We start from the raw sequence: 8,015 nt of genomic DNA, 5'->3' as shown, positions 1-8,015 counted from the left end.
GGACGACAACATCAACACTCGGGGAAGTCCACGGCGGTAGAGGCGAATGAAAAGTGATTGATAGATTTGTAAACAAAGGGGCACAGCAGTAGGTGTTAACATCTTCGAATTTAAAAATTTTCAATATAGCTAATTTTTTATTTGTGTGATCTGTTTTTTTTTCCAAGTAGGTCATTGTCCGTACAACTCTCTTTTGTGCAGTAACCAGAGATTATGTTTTTGAAGAGCTAGAGGCCCCCCCCCCCCATGCTGTGTGACAGTGTATCAGGTGTTGGTAAACAAGATCATGATAGATTTCTTTCATTGCTGTGACAGTGAGTGACTGTCGAGTGTGATACAGACTATTAAAAAAAACCCAACTTCTTTCAATATTATGAGTTACTAGGCATCAATTAGAGAGTTTGAAAATCTTTCATTCACACGTAATTGTCAAAATATAAATCATATAAAAGTAGCATAGAAAAAAAATTCTTTGCTGACCTTAAGCATAAATCAAGTACTATTTATTAACAGAGACCTTGTTAAGCTGTAAAAATACGCCGTTGTACCTTATATTTCTTAAGTAATCCCTTATGAATTGTGTAAGGGGGATAGCGCGAACGCAGTCCCCCGCTAACAAAAATTGCGCACTCGAGTTAACCACATTTGGGTTAATCGCAAGGGTCAGCATCACCGGAGTGCAATGGTGAGCCTCGCCCTGGGAAAACCGCCTTCGTGATCACGGTATCTCCTGTGCCAGGTAAGTATGCCCTGAATTGTTCATCCTAAACCCTAACCTAACTTGACTGACTATCATTGTGCTGAACCATCTCTCTTATGTTATTGATTTAAATTTATAAACCAATTATATGATAACTTTTTATATAATTCGTAATATGCTAAAATAAAAATTGTCACATTAAAAGTGAGTGGCATATGATGGAAATAAACAAGTTTGGCTTTATAAACTATTCATTTCCATCAAAACACAAACATACGGGGTTAGAAAATTTTAACTATTGATAATTTGTTCGCGTTTTTCTTGTGTCTAATTCAATATGATTTCCCATTAGATCCAAAATAAAGTAATTAATAGTATCTCAACCATCAACTTTAGATTGATTTGCCAGGATAAGTTTGTATAGAGGTAAGCCAAGTTTTCTTCTGTAGCAAATTGATCCTGAAGTTTCTTCCTCTCACAATTAAGTCGTTTGGGATATTGCTTATGTACTTTATCTATTAATTATGAGGAACTTGCTATCCAGTGAGGGCTATCCCTCCTAATATAAAACTGAACATTGTGGAAATACTTTATTTGGCATAGTAATGAGATCAATATAGCCCAGAATCATTTTATTGGAAAATTGACTAATCAAACTAGAAATTGATACAATTCCAAACTTTCTACAATTATATGCAATAAATATTTATACTTGTGTAAGCATTTTACAAATACTTCAGGAACTACTTCTCTGGGCGGAGCTTCATTTTTTCATGAAGGTTGGCATACACGGTTCATAAAGTAATTGTCTCAATCATTTAGGCACTATCATTTTTAGTGCAATTTATACTTTTCATAATGCAACGGAAATTAGTTTTCCAGCTTCTATGTAAAAAATAAAATAACAAAAACAGCGGGTGTATTGTTGGTATCATAGTTAAAAAACATTGGCAACCGGCGTATCTCTTCATGGGGAAAGTACAGTGTAGGGTATGCGTCCTTCAGTCTGTCCCTCAAACATGCCAGTTTCTTCCTTCACTAACACTGGTCAATAATGTTCATAAAGAAAAAAGAAAGAAAGAATGAAAGAAAGAAAGAATGAAAGAAAGAAATAACGAACAAAAGTGATTTTTTTTTAAGATTAAGGAAAACTAAAAATTGTAAATGGTAATATAACAATGAAGTGTAAAGAATAGTATAATAATTGGTAATTCAATTACGGATTTTGTTATTATAGATTACTAGTGTTGATGCATAAGGAGTTTGACTGTTTATCTGCAAACAGAACTCGAGATAAATTCTTGTTGCACCAATTTAAAACTAAAGTAAGGTTATTGTGTAATGTGCATTGCTTTGATTGCAACACAGCAATCGTCATCGCTTCTCGGCCTTTTCGCTAAGATCAAAGTGTAGTATCTGTTCTTATCAGCTTAATGGAGAGTACATAATCAGTGTTCTTTTTTACATAGAAGGAAGAGCACAGATTTGGACTTTCTGGGGGTGAAAGTAACAGAGTTACTCCTTTGTTGTTTTAGGTGGCGAGCAGGGAACCCAGTATTTCACCATTGCTGTGGTTATTACTAATACCATGCAGTGAGAGAAAACATACCGGGGGGGCCTGCAAAGCCCCAAACCTGGTCCCACGGGACCCCACGTGGGTGCTTCTCACACGTGGCTATTCCCTCCTCTCTGTACTTCCTTACTTCGTACTGGCTGAGGGACCTGCACTCATAGAAGTGTATTCGTCCCAAAGTCCCTCCCCGGTAAACCATCACCTTGCGATCGAGTGGGTTTGTGATGGCGAAAGGGAGGTCGGTACACAACTCTCGGCCGATCCTCCAGGAATACCGTGATAGTGCGGGTACACCCTGGTAAGGGGGTTGTCATGTGTGTGTGGGTGTTCGTGTGGGTAAAGCAAGATGGACGACGAAGAGCCAAGGGGAAGAAACGAAGGAGATCGCCAGCCGGAAAGAAGAAACCGAATGCTGACCATATGGTTCCCTGCACCACCATCCTTCAAATGCACAGAGAGGACGCAGGGATGCCCATGGGAATGTGCGTCATCGGGGTGGTCTGGCTGCAAGCAATCACTAGTCCGACATCTAAAGGAAGCCCACAACAAGAAAATCAACGAATATATGAACATGTGTGCAGGGTGCTATCTGGTACTGACTATCCGGCCAAGCAATCACACGTGCATCCTCAACAGGCAGATGAGGGAGGAGCAAAGGGTTCCCCATTTTCGTTCCAGTGCGACGTGCAATACTGCCACTACTCTGCCCCAACAAAGAGAGGATTGAATAACCACAAGGTAGCAACACATGTACGGCAGTGGAGGAGGAGAGACAACCAACGTCAGGCGGAGCAACGACAGGGGAACCAACAGGCTGAAGGCAATCCAGCAAGCGCCCAGCCCTCACAGGAAGTTGGGGAAAATAGGGATAACGAGCAGAGGGAGCAGCCACAGAATTACGAGCAACAGCAGCAAAGAGAAACACAAGGGCAACGAGAAAGGCACAGATGGACACCTCCACCCAGGGATGGAGAAGTGGAAGGACCAGAGACACCACGCCCCGTCTCTGGGAGAAGTACACCAGTGTCACCACTGAGCCCAGACGATCAAGAAACGCGACTGAGGTCGATAACGCCGAGCCAGCTGCTCCAAAATGAACCCTCACCAAGAGAGGAATCACAGCACCCAGGGGACCTGACACCCCTCTTGCACATGCCAAGAATGCCACTGTCACCTCTAAGCCCCGATGAAGAACATGGTGGAGACAGTACCCAAACAGGGGAACAGATAATGCAAAGTCAAGAAACAAATGAAGGAAGCCAAAGTAATCTCAGTGAATCCCCTACACCACTATCGCAAAGTGAAGCAACTCAAACACTAAGTGGTGAAGGCAACATACAGGAGCAGATTGGCATAACTCCTGAACCAAATGAAGAGCGAGATGAAGCTGAGGAGACATGGACACTGGAGCCGTTTCTGGGCACAGTGTATGAGATCCAGCGGAACCCGGACTGGGCAAGATTTGAAGAAGTACTGATTGAGATCGAGGTAGCAATACAAGCGGCAAACAGGATAAACATCTCTCAAGGACAGAACACGACCAGGAAAATCACCGATGCCAATGATTGCAAACAGATCCAGAGGCTGTACAAATACAACCGTCGCCGAGCAATACGGCTAATTGCCGATGGGAACGGCGCAAGATGTGAAATTAGCAAGGAGAGAATAGAGGAACACTTCCAACAAATGATGGTTGAAAAGGATTGTGACCTAAATACCGTGGAGCACATTCCCGAACCGCCAGACGACAGACCAGAGATGGAAATGCAGCCCTTCACAGAGAAGGAAGTATTTACAAAACTAGCAGCAGCAGAGAATTCGTCACCAGGTGAAGACAGAATATCATATGAGAACTGGAGAAAGGCTGACCCAAGCTGCCGAGTTATGGCAGCCATATTCAACGTGTGTCTGAGAGCCAAGAGAATACCAGTCTCCTGGAAACGATACAGAACAATACTTGTCCCCAAAAAAGGTGGTAACCCAGAAGTCGTTTCTAATTGGAGGCCTATAACACTGAGCCGCACAATATACAAGGTGTACACGGGATGCCTCACAGCACGACTCAGAAGGTGGCTCGTTGACAACGAGGTACTGTGCGCTGCACAGAAAGGATTCATGCCAAGTGATGGGGTGATAGAACACAACTACATACTTCAACATCACATGGACGATGCACGACGGAACAATGGCGATACCTGCATAGCAGCACTCGACTTGACCAATGCATTTGGCTCAGTGTCACTGGACCTCATTAAAAGAGCGCTCAACCGTATAGGGGTGGGACGGGATTTTGAAACAGTAGCAGGAGACATCATCAGTGGCAAGACGACAAGAATACTAACAAAGGAAGGAGAAACAGAAGAGATACCAGTGCAATGCGGTGTGCAACAGGGGTGCCCAATAAGTGGTCTCCTGTTCAATATAGCGGTCGAACCACTGTTGCGGAAAATCGCGGCCGAAGGAATGATACTGGACCAACAGCACAAGCACCCATGCTTAGCATATGCAGACGATATAACCATCATTACAAAACAGCAAGATAATCTACAGCAACTCCTCTACATAGCAACAGAACAATGCAATATGATGGGACTGGACCTAAATTCTAGCAAAAGCTCATCATTGCACCTGTCTGGACGAAGACCTCGAGGAATGCGCCAGACACAGTTCTACGTGGGAGAAACGCCCATCCAATGGAAGAGCGATGGCGAAGCAACGCTCTTCTTGGGACGACCAGTTGGGTTCCATCTTCTGCCAAACATCCAAACAGTAGAGGAACTAATGCAACTCGGGACCAAAATACTGACAAGCAAGCTAGCACCGTGGCAGAGAATAGATGCAGTCAAGACATTCATGTTCCCGGCAGGAGTGCATGCAATGAGGACTTGGCAACTGAGGAAAACTGACTGGGCACACCTGGACACCGAAATGAAGACAATGCTTAAACACACGCTACATCTACCGTCAAGAGCGTCGAATGAGTACTTGTACGGAAGCAGTAAAGCTGGAGCGTGTGGTGTCCCACTCGCGGCAGAAGACTCTGACATTTTCCTGGTGGATACCGCATATAAATTACTCACGTCACCGGATCCTGACGTCAGGGAAATAGCCAGAGAAGAATGCCGGCGAGTGGCAACAATGACAACACGACAGGAGCCAAGCATGACCGACGCATGCAGGTACTTAACACAGGGAGAGATGCAAACGCGAGGAGGAGACCACCAAACCATCTGGTCTAGAGCCAGGTGTGCCTCAGGCCGAATGGGGGTTTCCTGGATAGCAGAGGGAAGAGACAACATCAAGATAAAATGCACGGACTCCATCATTGAAGAAAAAGATAGAAGGAAGGTAGCCAAAACCATCCGGAGCCAGCGACGACAGATGAGAGATGAAGTTCTGCAGAATAAGCCTGACCAAGGGAAAGTGATGAAGCTCGTAGCACAAGAGAGAGCATCATCAGCATTTGTTCGAAATGGAGCGTATACAACCTTCGCAGACTGGCGTTTCATACACCGAGCAAGACTGAACCTACTCCCCGTCAATGGAGCGAAGCGAGGCCAGAATAGGGATCGGAGATGTCGTCGGTGCAATAGAGAAGAAACGCTCCCACATGTAGTAAACCACTGCATGATACACTCTCGAGCCATGCAAAAGCGACATAATGCCCTGGTGGATAGAGTACGAAAAGCCGCAGAAGGTCGACATTGGAAGGTCATGTCGGCAAATGAACGAGTACCAGGAGCAGCAGACAATGGACGTCCAGACCTGGTGATTGAAAAGAACCGAGAAGTGATCCTGATCGACGTCACCTGCCCATTCGAGAATGGACAAGAGGCATTTAAAGAAGCAAGACTGAGGAAAGAAGAAAAGTATGCAGAACTGGCAGCAGAGATGAGAAGACAATACCAGCAGGTGAAGGTGGCTGCATTCATAGTGGGACCCCTGGGAGCATACGACCCGGAGAACGAGAAGCTGATGAAGAGACTGGCATCAAAGGGATACCTGCGCCTCTTCAGGAAACTGTGTGTAAGTGATGCCATTCGCTGGTCGAGAATGATTTATATAGAACATACCTCAGGGGCTAGACAGTATGTAGGGTGAAATAAACCCAAAGTCAAGATAGAAGAAAGAATAGGTTCTAGTTAGTGGAATAGGAACACTATGTATAAAATGTAATAGATAGTCAGCCAATTGTCACAAATTACTGGAATACCCAAACTATTGTAAATAAAAAACAATGTATCATTCTTTTAAATAAAATCTGTTCTTATCAGCTTAATATCTGATACGATCCCCATGTGGGATCTTCGATATTAAACTGATTTTTGGATCATGGCGAAGTGCTAGGGGCTTGCTCCAGCTTTACCGCGGATTGGCCCGGTATTGCAGTATCTCCGGGATCGGTCCACTCCCCATGGGGAGAAATTAAAGCAAATATATTACATTTTATTTAAAGATGGCCAAGGGCATATAATGTCTTATAATCGCTGTATATATGTCACGGTCAGACACAGGTGCGACTTCTTTCTGGGTTGCAAAAAAGCAGGATGTAATTGTCCGTTTATTCGGTCCTTGGTAGGTTACAATATGCGGAGTTACACATGCATGAGTATGATGTGACAAACATGGATAAGAGGTGTGTTAGGACCTGGCAAGGATAACGTTGGATATAACATTAGGATAAGTTCAGGCTCATTTCACAACATGAGTACAGTTAATATTTTGAAGTTCTCTATGAGGACATAACACTCCTTTTTTCTGTCTCAATCAAAGTTTTTAATCTCAAAAAAATGTCTCGATATTATACTGGAAAAAATTTAGATTAACACGTTTTCCTAACAGACTATTAAAAACTTCTTTCAGTATTATGAGTTACTAGGCATCAATTGGAGAGTTTGAAAATCTTTTCATTCACACAAAATTGTCAAAATACAAATCATGTAAAAGTAGCGTAGAAAAAAATTCTTCGCTGACGCTTAAGCATAAATCAAGTACTATTTATTAACAGAGATCTTGTTAAGCGGTGCAAATACGCCGCTGCACCTTACTTTATATTTCGTTTAGAGTCCCTTATGATATGTATAAGGGGGATAGCGCGAACGCAGTCCCCCGCTAACAAAAATTGCACACCCGAGTTAACCACATTTGGGTTAATCGCAAGGGTCAGCATCACCGGAGTGCAATGGTGAGCCTCGCCCTGGGAAAACCGCCTTCGTGATCACGGTATCTCCTGTGCCAGGTAAGTATGCACGAACATGATCATCCTGAACCCTAACCTTACTTGACTGACCATCATTGCGCTGAACCTTCTTTTTTATGTTATTTACCTCATTTTGCAAACAAATAAAATGATTACTCTTTCTATAATTCGTAGTATGCTAAAATAAAAATTTCCAAATTAAAAATAAGAGCATGTGATAGAAATAAACAAGTTTGGCTTTATAAACTTTATTCATTTACAAACATACTGGGCTAGAAAATGTTACCTATTGATATTTATTTTCGCGTTTTTCTTGTGTCTAAATCAAGATGATTTCAAATTAGATCCAAAATAAAGTAATTAATAGTATCTCAACCACCATCTTTAGATTGATTTGCCAGGATAAGTTTGTTAAAGTATAGAGGTAAGCCAAGTTTTCTTCTATCTCAAATTGACCTTAAGTTTCTCCCTCTCACGATTAAGTCGTTTGGGGTATTACTTATAATATCAATTATGAGGAACTTGCTATCTAGTGAGGGCTA

The 8,015-nt window shown here is 42.8% G+C and overlaps 2 non-coding genes and 2 pseudogenes across 2 annotated transcripts; 2 read left to right on the top strand and 2 right to left on the bottom strand.

The window, feature by feature from the left end:
• Positions 1-584: 584 nt before the first annotated feature.
• LOC121858112 lies at positions 585-747 on the bottom strand. Its single transcript, XR_006087356.1, has one exon. It is a non-coding gene; the product is annotated as a U1 spliceosomal RNA (small nuclear RNA).
• Positions 748-2,076: 1,329 nt separating this feature from the next.
• Positions 2,077-2,196, top strand: LOC121858116 (annotated as a pseudogene).
• Positions 2,197-6,514: 4,318 nt separating this feature from the next.
• LOC121858114 lies at positions 6,515-6,687 on the top strand (annotated as a pseudogene).
• A 670-nt stretch (positions 6,688-7,357) lies between these two features.
• On the bottom strand, positions 7,358-7,520 carry LOC121858113. The gene has a single exon (XR_006087357.1). It is a non-coding gene; the product is annotated as a U1 spliceosomal RNA (small nuclear RNA).
• Positions 7,521-8,015: the final 495 nt, after the last annotated feature.

This window comes from Homarus americanus, unplaced genomic scaffold (genome assembly GCF_018991925.1).
Source record: "Homarus americanus isolate GMGI-L3 unplaced genomic scaffold, GMGI_Hamer_2.0 scaffold38042, whole genome shotgun sequence".
NCBI classification, from domain to species: domain Eukaryota; kingdom Metazoa; phylum Arthropoda; class Malacostraca; order Decapoda; family Nephropidae; genus Homarus; species Homarus americanus.
The sequence above is the reverse complement of the archived record's forward strand: the minus strand, read 5'-3'. Positions and strand labels throughout refer to the sequence as shown.